Consider the following 8765-nt stretch of genomic DNA (forward strand, 5'->3'; position numbering starts at 1 on the left):
ATAATTATCATGAACATTAATTTGACATCCGTGTAAAAAAAGTCTGTTATACACTACGTTGTGTGTATTGGACGGTCGTCATTCCATTGACTTCAGTTATAGTTCAGTAATAACAGACATTAAAAACTGACATTTTTTTTACTTAGTGTGAACATAGGGTAAAATCCACTCTGTCCTTAAGAGGTTAAATTTGCCCTTATTTTATGAAACTTTAAACATACCGTATATCTCTCTTTCTTTTATCAAAGGAAATCAGTTGTTTTCATCCGTTTGATGAAAGAAAGAAAAAAAGGATGAAAAACTGATGTATTTCTGTTCATCTGTTTTTTGCCTTAAAGGGGTACTCCGGCGCTAATAAAAAAATAAAAAAAAACAATCAATCAAATAAACATAGTCTCCGTTTGAATTTCCAGCTGTTTGCAGGTCCCTGAAGCTCCAGTTGGTGTCTTAATTTTTTCTTTACTTCCTGGTTTGGGCTTTCCCATGATGCACTTTGTCTCCTGTGATGTCTAACTGACTCTGTGAAACTGTAAGATGGCTTACATCTTGCTTAGCCAATAAGAGCTGAGTAACCTGTGTCATCTGACAAAAGGAGGCTGGCTTAACAGGGCTTAGACCCGCCTCCCTCTTGATGATGTCATTGTCACAAAATGGCTGCCACAGAGCAGCCTGGGGTCAACAGTCATTAGGTAAGAATGAGTTTACTTCACTTCCAGGTGGGGGATTGAGGGGGGAAAAGATAGGGAAGGAGGACAGTTGGGTGATTGAAGCTTATTATAATATTACAAAACTTTGTAATGTGTTTTATATTTACTGGGAAATAGCTTTTCACTGGAGTACCCCTTTAAACAGATGAAAAGGATTTTTGCAGTGTTAACTCAGCCTAAGGCTAAAATATAAGAACATGGCAGTTGGAATCCAGTTGCCAATCCTTATCTTCCCCAGGGGACAGTCGGGAAGCCACTATACACATCAGATAGTAATTATTTTTCATATTTAGGCTGGGTTCACACTACGTATATTTCAGTCAGTATTGTGGTCCTCATATTGCAACCAAAACCAGGAGTGGATTGAAAACACAGAAAGGCTCTGTTCACACAATGTTGAAATTGAGTGGATGGCCGCCATTTAATGGCAAATATTTGCTGTTATCTTAAAACAACGGCTGTTATATTGAAATAATGGCAGATATTTACCGTTATATCCTTTCTGTGTTTTTAATCCACTCCTGGTTTTGGTTGAAATATGAGGACCACAATACTGACTGAAATATACGTAGTGTGAACCCAGCCTTAAGCTATATATAAGGCATATTGAAACTCAAATAACATCCCAACATCCTTTCTTCAATGGTTTATAACTGGAGACATTCCTTACACATTTTGATTTCCAATATACAATATTACAACCTAGACCTTAGGGCCCTATTCCACGGGCCGAGCAATGATGTAAACGAGCGTCGATCTGATAGATCGGTGCTCGTTTACTGGGCCTATTACCCGCCCCCGATGATCGTTTAGCGAGAACTGTAGGGACATTGTTACCGATGTCCTTGCAGCCCTTGCACCATACATTACCATACATTACCTTGCGCTCCGTCTTCCTTCCCGAGTCCTGCGGCATAGCATCAGCTGCGGTGCGGCCTGACTGAGCTGTCAGACCGCTCAGCCAATCACTGGCTGCGGCGTTCCGGAGCTGCTGCTACGCCGCAGGACCCAAGAAGGAAGACAAAGCACAGGAGAAGCCCGGACAGGTAATGTATGCAGCTTGAATCGTCGGTCGCTGCTGCACACCGATATTCCACCGTAGTGATGCGCGGGTGGCGAACAATGATTTTGGGTTTGAACCTAAATGACTGATCAGCCGATGACACGATCATCGGCTGATCGTTTTCTCTATTCCACTGAGCGATAATCGGCCGAATCGGCCGATTATCGTTCCTGTGAAATAGGGCCCTTTCTCTCTATGGTTTTCCTCACACGGAGTAAAACTGGCGGAATTCCGCCAGCCTCCATGTCATACTGGCAGTCTATGGGAGGCTCACGCGCCTCCTCTCTCTGCACGGAAGAATAGACATGTCCATTCTTCTTCACTGAGAGAGAGAAGCCCCCCATAGTATGAAAAGGAGGCTGGCGAGATTCTCCACCACAGAATTCCACCAGTTTTACTCTGTGTGAACGGAGCCTAAGTGTGCACATTTTTTGCTGAGCAATTGCAGAAAGGGGAAGGAAGTTCTAACACTATCATGCAGCTAACTTTCAGAATTACAAGTGTGTTTAACCCGTAAGTGACCAGCCTTTTTTTTTTTCCAATCTTGATGTCCAAGCTATTTTTATTTATCATCATCACAAATTTAAAGAGCTTTAACATCTTTATTTTTCCATTGAAAAAAAAAAAAAAAAAAACACAGCTTTCTTTTAACAAGAGTACAAAAATGGCCAGCAGCTGCCATTAAAAACCATCATCCCCCTGACCAGCACCAACTCCTCTAAAACAACTTACTGTAGATGTCCCTTTGGTTATTGACCACAGTCAAGTGTCGAACTCAGGCCCCCCCTGCTGTTGCAAAACTACAATTCCCATCATGCCAGGACAGCTAAAGCTAAAGTTTTGACTGTCCAGGCATTATGGGAGTTGTAGTTTTGCAACAGCTGGGGGGGGGGCTGAGTTTGACATCCTTGATCTAAGAGGTTTAGAGGGAACCTTTCACCATAAAAATGCTACCTAAGCTATTGGCATCATATTATAGAGCACGTGAGCGTATTGATATATATATATATATATATATATATATATATATATATATATATATATATATATATAGATTCAGTATAATTTATTGACTGAAATCTCTGATGTTTCCAGGCTTAAGAGTCCAGTCCATTGAGTGACACCGCCCACTGGACTCCTTCACACAGAATGGCCAAGGATTGCAATCAACATGTTATAAGTTATACTAAATCTTTTCCCACAAAGATATATATTAATCTGCTCAGCTCTTCCTGCTCTGTAACATGATGGGGATAGATTAGATAGCATTGTCTAGGTGACAGGTTCCCTTTAAGGGTGAGGACTGGAGGTTTCTCTAATCCCAACCATAACAGTAAAATCCCAGGTGTTATAAGTCAAAAACTGCAACACCAGAGTTAGGCCTTTAGGTTAGACTATTCCTGTTCTGCCATTATAAAGAGTATGGGCAGGAACAAGGGTTCTTGCTGATCACAGTAAAAAGAGTTATTGTCAGTCACCAAAGGGTTAAGTTGAAAGTTAGCAAATCCAGTCTTCCTGACCAACAGAATATTCTTGTATAAGATTCCCTAATGGCAGAATTGTTTCATAATAGTTAAAGGGGGTGTAAGAGAAAAGCTGTGTGGGGACAGCAGAGGACTGGAAACAGCCGTATGGGGACAGCAGAGGTGCGGGAACAGCTGTGTGGGGACATCAGAAGACCGGGAACAGCCGTATGGGGACAGCAGAGGCGTGGGAATAGCTGTGTGGGGACAGCAGAGGACAGGGAACAGCCCTGTAGGGACAGCAGAGAACCGGGAACAGCCGTGTGGGGACAGCAGAGAACTAGGAACAGCCGTGTAGGGAGAGCAGAGGACCAGGAACAGCCGTGTGGGGACAGCAGATGACCAGGAACAGCCGTATGGGAACAGCAGAGGCCCGGGAACAGCCGTGTAGTGACAGCAGAGGACCGGGAACAGCCGTGTTGAGACAGCAGAGAACTGGGAACAGCCGTGTGGGGACAGCAGAGGATCGGGAACAGCCGTGTGGGGACAGCAGAGGACCGGGAACAGCCTTGTGGGGACAGCAGAGGACCGGGAACAGCCCTGTAGAGACAGCAGAGAACTGGGAACAGCCGTGTGGGGACAGCAGAGGACCGGGAACAGCCATATGGGAACAGCAGAGGACCGGGAACAGCCGTGTGGGGACAGAAGAGGACCGGGAACAGCCATATGGGAACAGCAGAGGACCGGGAACAGCCGTGTGGGGACAGCAGAGAACCAGGAACAGCCGTGTAGGGACAGCAGGTAGGGAGAACCAGGAACAGCCATGTAGGGAGAGCAGAGGACCAGGAACAGCCGTGTGGGAACAGCAGAGGACCAGGAACAGCCGTATGGGAACAGCAGAGGACTGGGAACAGCCATGTTGAGACAGCAGAGAACTGGGAACAGCCGTGTGGGGACAGCAGAGGATCGGGAACAGCCATGTGGGGACAGCAGAGGACCGGGAACAGCCTTGTGGGGACAGCAGAGAACAGGGGACATCAGAGAACCGGGAACAGCCTTGTGGTGACAGCACAGGATCGACAATAGCCATGTAGGGACAGCAGAGAATCGGGAACAGCCGTGTGGGGACAGCAGAGGATCGGGAACAGCCATGTGGGGACAGCAGAGGACCGGGAACAGCCTTGTGGGGACAGCAGAGAACAGGGGACATCAGAGAACCGGGAACAGCCTTGTGGGGACAGCACAGGATCGGCAATAGCCATGTAGGGACAGCAGAGAATCAGGAACAGCCGTGTGGGGACAGCAAGGGACTGGGAAGGGTGAGTGTGTCTACTATATTGAAATTAAAAAGAAGCTTGCGACACTCAACAAGACTTATGAATTTAAAAATCCAAACTGAAAGTCCATGAAATATAAAAAATTTGCAGATGCAGAGAAGAACATGAGCCCTGAAGAGCCACAGCTGGCTCCTACTAGTTTGCTTTTTTTCACACCCTGGTGTTCTGGTGTTCTGAATCTAATTTTTGCTAATCCAGTAACCACTGTTCATTATAATAAATATTATATGCAGCTATATTATTATTATTATTATTATTATTATTATTATTAATAAGAATAATTCTCTGAAACCCTAGTACCATAAATGTCCTTACTTTTAATCCAGAACAAAATTAAAAAGTTCAAAATTAGGAAAATAATGAAAGAAATATCATCTCGACATTATTCTAGTTCAGGTGGACTGATTGCCCTTTGGATGCGTCTTTAATTGAAAAGTCCATTGAAGTTAATGGTAAAATCGGTGAACAGACGGTGAAAAAAAAACTGTGTGTGAGCAACTAAAAAATAACGTCCGCTATTTGCAAACGACGTCTGTAAATAATTGTCATGATCATTATCTTGCAACAGGTTTGTGTCTTACAAAAAAGTATCCTTTAGAAAGCAAGGAGGTGTGAAGAGGGGGAGGAGGGGGATGCAGATGCCCAATATCAACCAATTCTATTAAAGTTAGGATATACTATAAACTATAAATGACATTAAGTAATTACTTACAAGCTGTATCCCTTATCGTGACTTCTCAAAAAGCAAATCTTAGATGTCGCTTTCTCCCTTGTATTAGACATATGGGGAAGTGTCTTATTTCCTAAAACAACTGCTTTGTTTTTCTTAACCGAATATCACATGTGTTATGTTGTGACCTTTTCTGGTTTTCGGAGGTCTGATGAACATACAGTATTATATATATATATATATATATATATATATATATATATATATATATATATATATATATATATAGTTTTTTTTTCCCATCAAATTTATATATATATATATATATATATATATATATATATGTTTTTGTTTTTGTTTTTTTTTTTCAACATATTTTTTCATTTGTGTATATATATATATTTTTTTTTTTTTCCCATCAAATTTATATATATATATATATATATATATATATATATATATATATATATATATATATGTTTTTGTTTTTGTTTGTTTTTTTTTACATATTTTTTCATTTGTGTATATATATATATTTTTTAAATAAATAAATAAAATAAGGGCCTCCAAGTGTGCAAAGATGCAGTTTCCAGAGCATTGGATATATGTTGGAATAATATATATGTTTATAACCATCGCAATGAAGGCCGTTTGTATTTGTTTACGACAAATAATGGCGGTTATTTTAAAACAATGGCCGTTATTATATGAAAAACAACAGTTATAAAATATTGGTCGTTCAATGAGGGCCATTTAATTAACCTTCCCCCGCCCCCTTTCCCCGTCATCACAACATCAGCAGCGACCTCAGATCATTGCAAGCAGGAGAAATGAAAGCCCACCTGTACCACCCAAGTGCAGGATCAGAAGAATTGATCAGACTGAGCTGCTTACTTATTGGATTTTTTATTAGGCATGCGTTTCGACTTTGCCTCCTTCCTCAGGCACTGAAACTACCAAAAAAATGTATACACTTCATAATATCAAAGTCCCAGAAGGGACGACATCGCACCGTCTACTGTGCCAATCTTGTATCCCAGCAGTCGTGCTCTATACACATTCCGGCTATAGGATCACACGGCATTCTGGCTGTATGTCCAGACTAAGCAAATACGGCGGAATTCCGCGGCGAATCTCTCCCGCCGTGCTCAGTGTCCTGCTGTGAGTGAATGGGGGGGGGGGGGGCACGCTTCTCTGCTGCCGCCGCTTCACTTTTTTGAGCGGGGAGTGGTGGCTGCGGAGAAGCGCACGCTCTCCCATAGACGGACTATGGGACACTGAGACAGGCGGGATTCCGCAGCTAAAAGTTCTGCCGCGAAATTCCGTCTGTTTTACTCAGTGTGAACATACTCTTAGCTAGAAATGCTGAAGGGAGGAGGAATAGGCCGCCTGCATGGACGCCGCCTGTTTTCTCCCTCTGCAAACTTCATCACTCATTTTCAGTTTCATTTTCTTTTACACACCCTAAGTAGCAGCAGCCCTAAAAGGGAATCTGTCACCCTGGGAGAGTGGGCTGAACCCACCCTACCCCTGGATAGAGCCCTCATACTTAGCACCTTAGCACATCAGTCGGGCCCTGTCTTATCTATGGAGAGGGGAGGAGGGAGATTAGTCACCAGTGGAGAGAAGAGAACAAAGGATTACACAGTGGGAGCTCTGTGAAAGCCGGTATTCAGAGATCAGAGAGGTCAGTGCTGACTTCAGAGGAGATAGCCCGGTGATATAGCTGTAAATTAACTCTTTGTTGTCCTGTTTTGGTGCCTCATCTCCCTCCACCCCTCCCCTCTCCATAGAAAACCATGAAGACAGGGGGAGAGCGTCAAACTCCTTTTTCATGATAAAAATGCATTTTTCGGCTAATAAACTGAATTACAAAGTTTCTTAAAATCGCCTGTACTATTGATTTCTGCAAAAAAAAATGTAAACGACAGAGACACTTTAATAAAAAAAAAAAACAGTAGCATGGATAAAAAAAAATCTAAGAAATCCTGTTTTCTGGGCTAATAGATAAACCCTGGGTGGTATTTAGAAGGGCCCAAAAAATTAAAGAGACTCTGTCAGTAGGTGTATAGTGTCCTATCTCAGGGTAGTAGTATAGTAGTCGATTGTAGTAGTAGTAGTAGTAGTAGTAGTATTAGTAGTAGTAGTAGTAGTAGTAGTATAAACTAGTGACAGAGAAGCTGAACAGACTGATGTATCACTTACATTTTTCTGTGCAGCTAATCCAGAGATCTCCTCCTGCATAACATGGATAATAAGTAGTCCTCTCCATTATGTGCATAAGCCCAGTAGTCCTGGATATTCATGAGAAGCAGAAAACTCCACCCACCAGCTGCTGATTGGCAGTTATCTATCCATGCTGTCTATAGTCGCTAACTGTCAATCAGCAGCTGGAGGGCGGGGGAGGGTTGTGGCAAGACTCCTATTCCGCATATTAGGAGAACGGCTAAACAGAATTATGTAAGTAATACACCGATGTGTTCACTCGTTTATACTGCTCTCATTTAAGGCGGCATAAACCTAGTGACAGACTTTTAGTAGTCTTATTTTAAATCAAATACAAGAGATCTTTGGCCTTTATATGGCTTGTCCCATCACTAACCCAGGCTTATCCCCATAGCTTTAAGACAACAGTCCTCAGAATCACAGGAGTCCCATTTGTTGGCTGCTCCATACCAGACAGGGGAAAAGCCAGAATGGTGGGACAACCCCTTTAAAGGGGTGTTCTACTCAAACATAACTTTTCATATGTTGCTGATGTCACTGCAGAGTGCTGCCCCAATACTCATCAGAAGGGGTGGGCCGGCTGGTGCGGATCGATGGATTCAGGGTGGTAGTCCCACCCCAGTGCACCAAACTGAACTGCCTAATGAGCATATAGATTAAACTACAAAGTACATAAAACAATAGCAAGGAAGAAGGTAAGAAACTAGAGTGGTCAAATTCTGCAGTTGTACTTTGGCCTCAATGGTTTTGCATTTCCTGCTTTTTCAGGGGGAACTTCACACAAACATTTACATTTCTTCCTTTTTTTTTTTTAAATGACTCCCCCCCCCCCCCCCCCACACACACACACATAAACATAAACTAATATTACACAAAATCAGCCCAGCAGAGGAGCACTATAGATATACTGTATATATATAAGGCTCCTCTGCTGGGCTGATTTTGTGTAATATTAGTTTTCCATCTTATGCTTATGAGGGTATTGGATGCAGTGAGGACAATATCACTCCTGCTTCTGTCCGTCAGCATTTCCTCATGAATATTCATCTGGCGCTCTAGTTTTGAGCTGCTTGTTCTGAGATCAAGTTGTACAATGTTGCCGATACAGCCAGCTAGGGACTTGTTTACATTAGCCATCTCAGAAGGGAGGAGGAGGGGAAGACAGAGAGAAAAGCTCACACACATATTTTTGTGTTTTCAGCAAAAAGCAGCTCAGAACTGGGGGAAGGAGACTGAATAGATAATAACGTATGGAAGGAATTTTTAGTCTCACCATGGCCTGCAACATATCAAAAATTA

This window comes from Dendropsophus ebraccatus, chromosome 12, assembly GCF_027789765.1.
Source record: "Dendropsophus ebraccatus isolate aDenEbr1 chromosome 12, aDenEbr1.pat, whole genome shotgun sequence".
NCBI classification, from domain to species: Eukaryota; Metazoa; Chordata; class Amphibia; order Anura; family Hylidae; genus Dendropsophus; species Dendropsophus ebraccatus.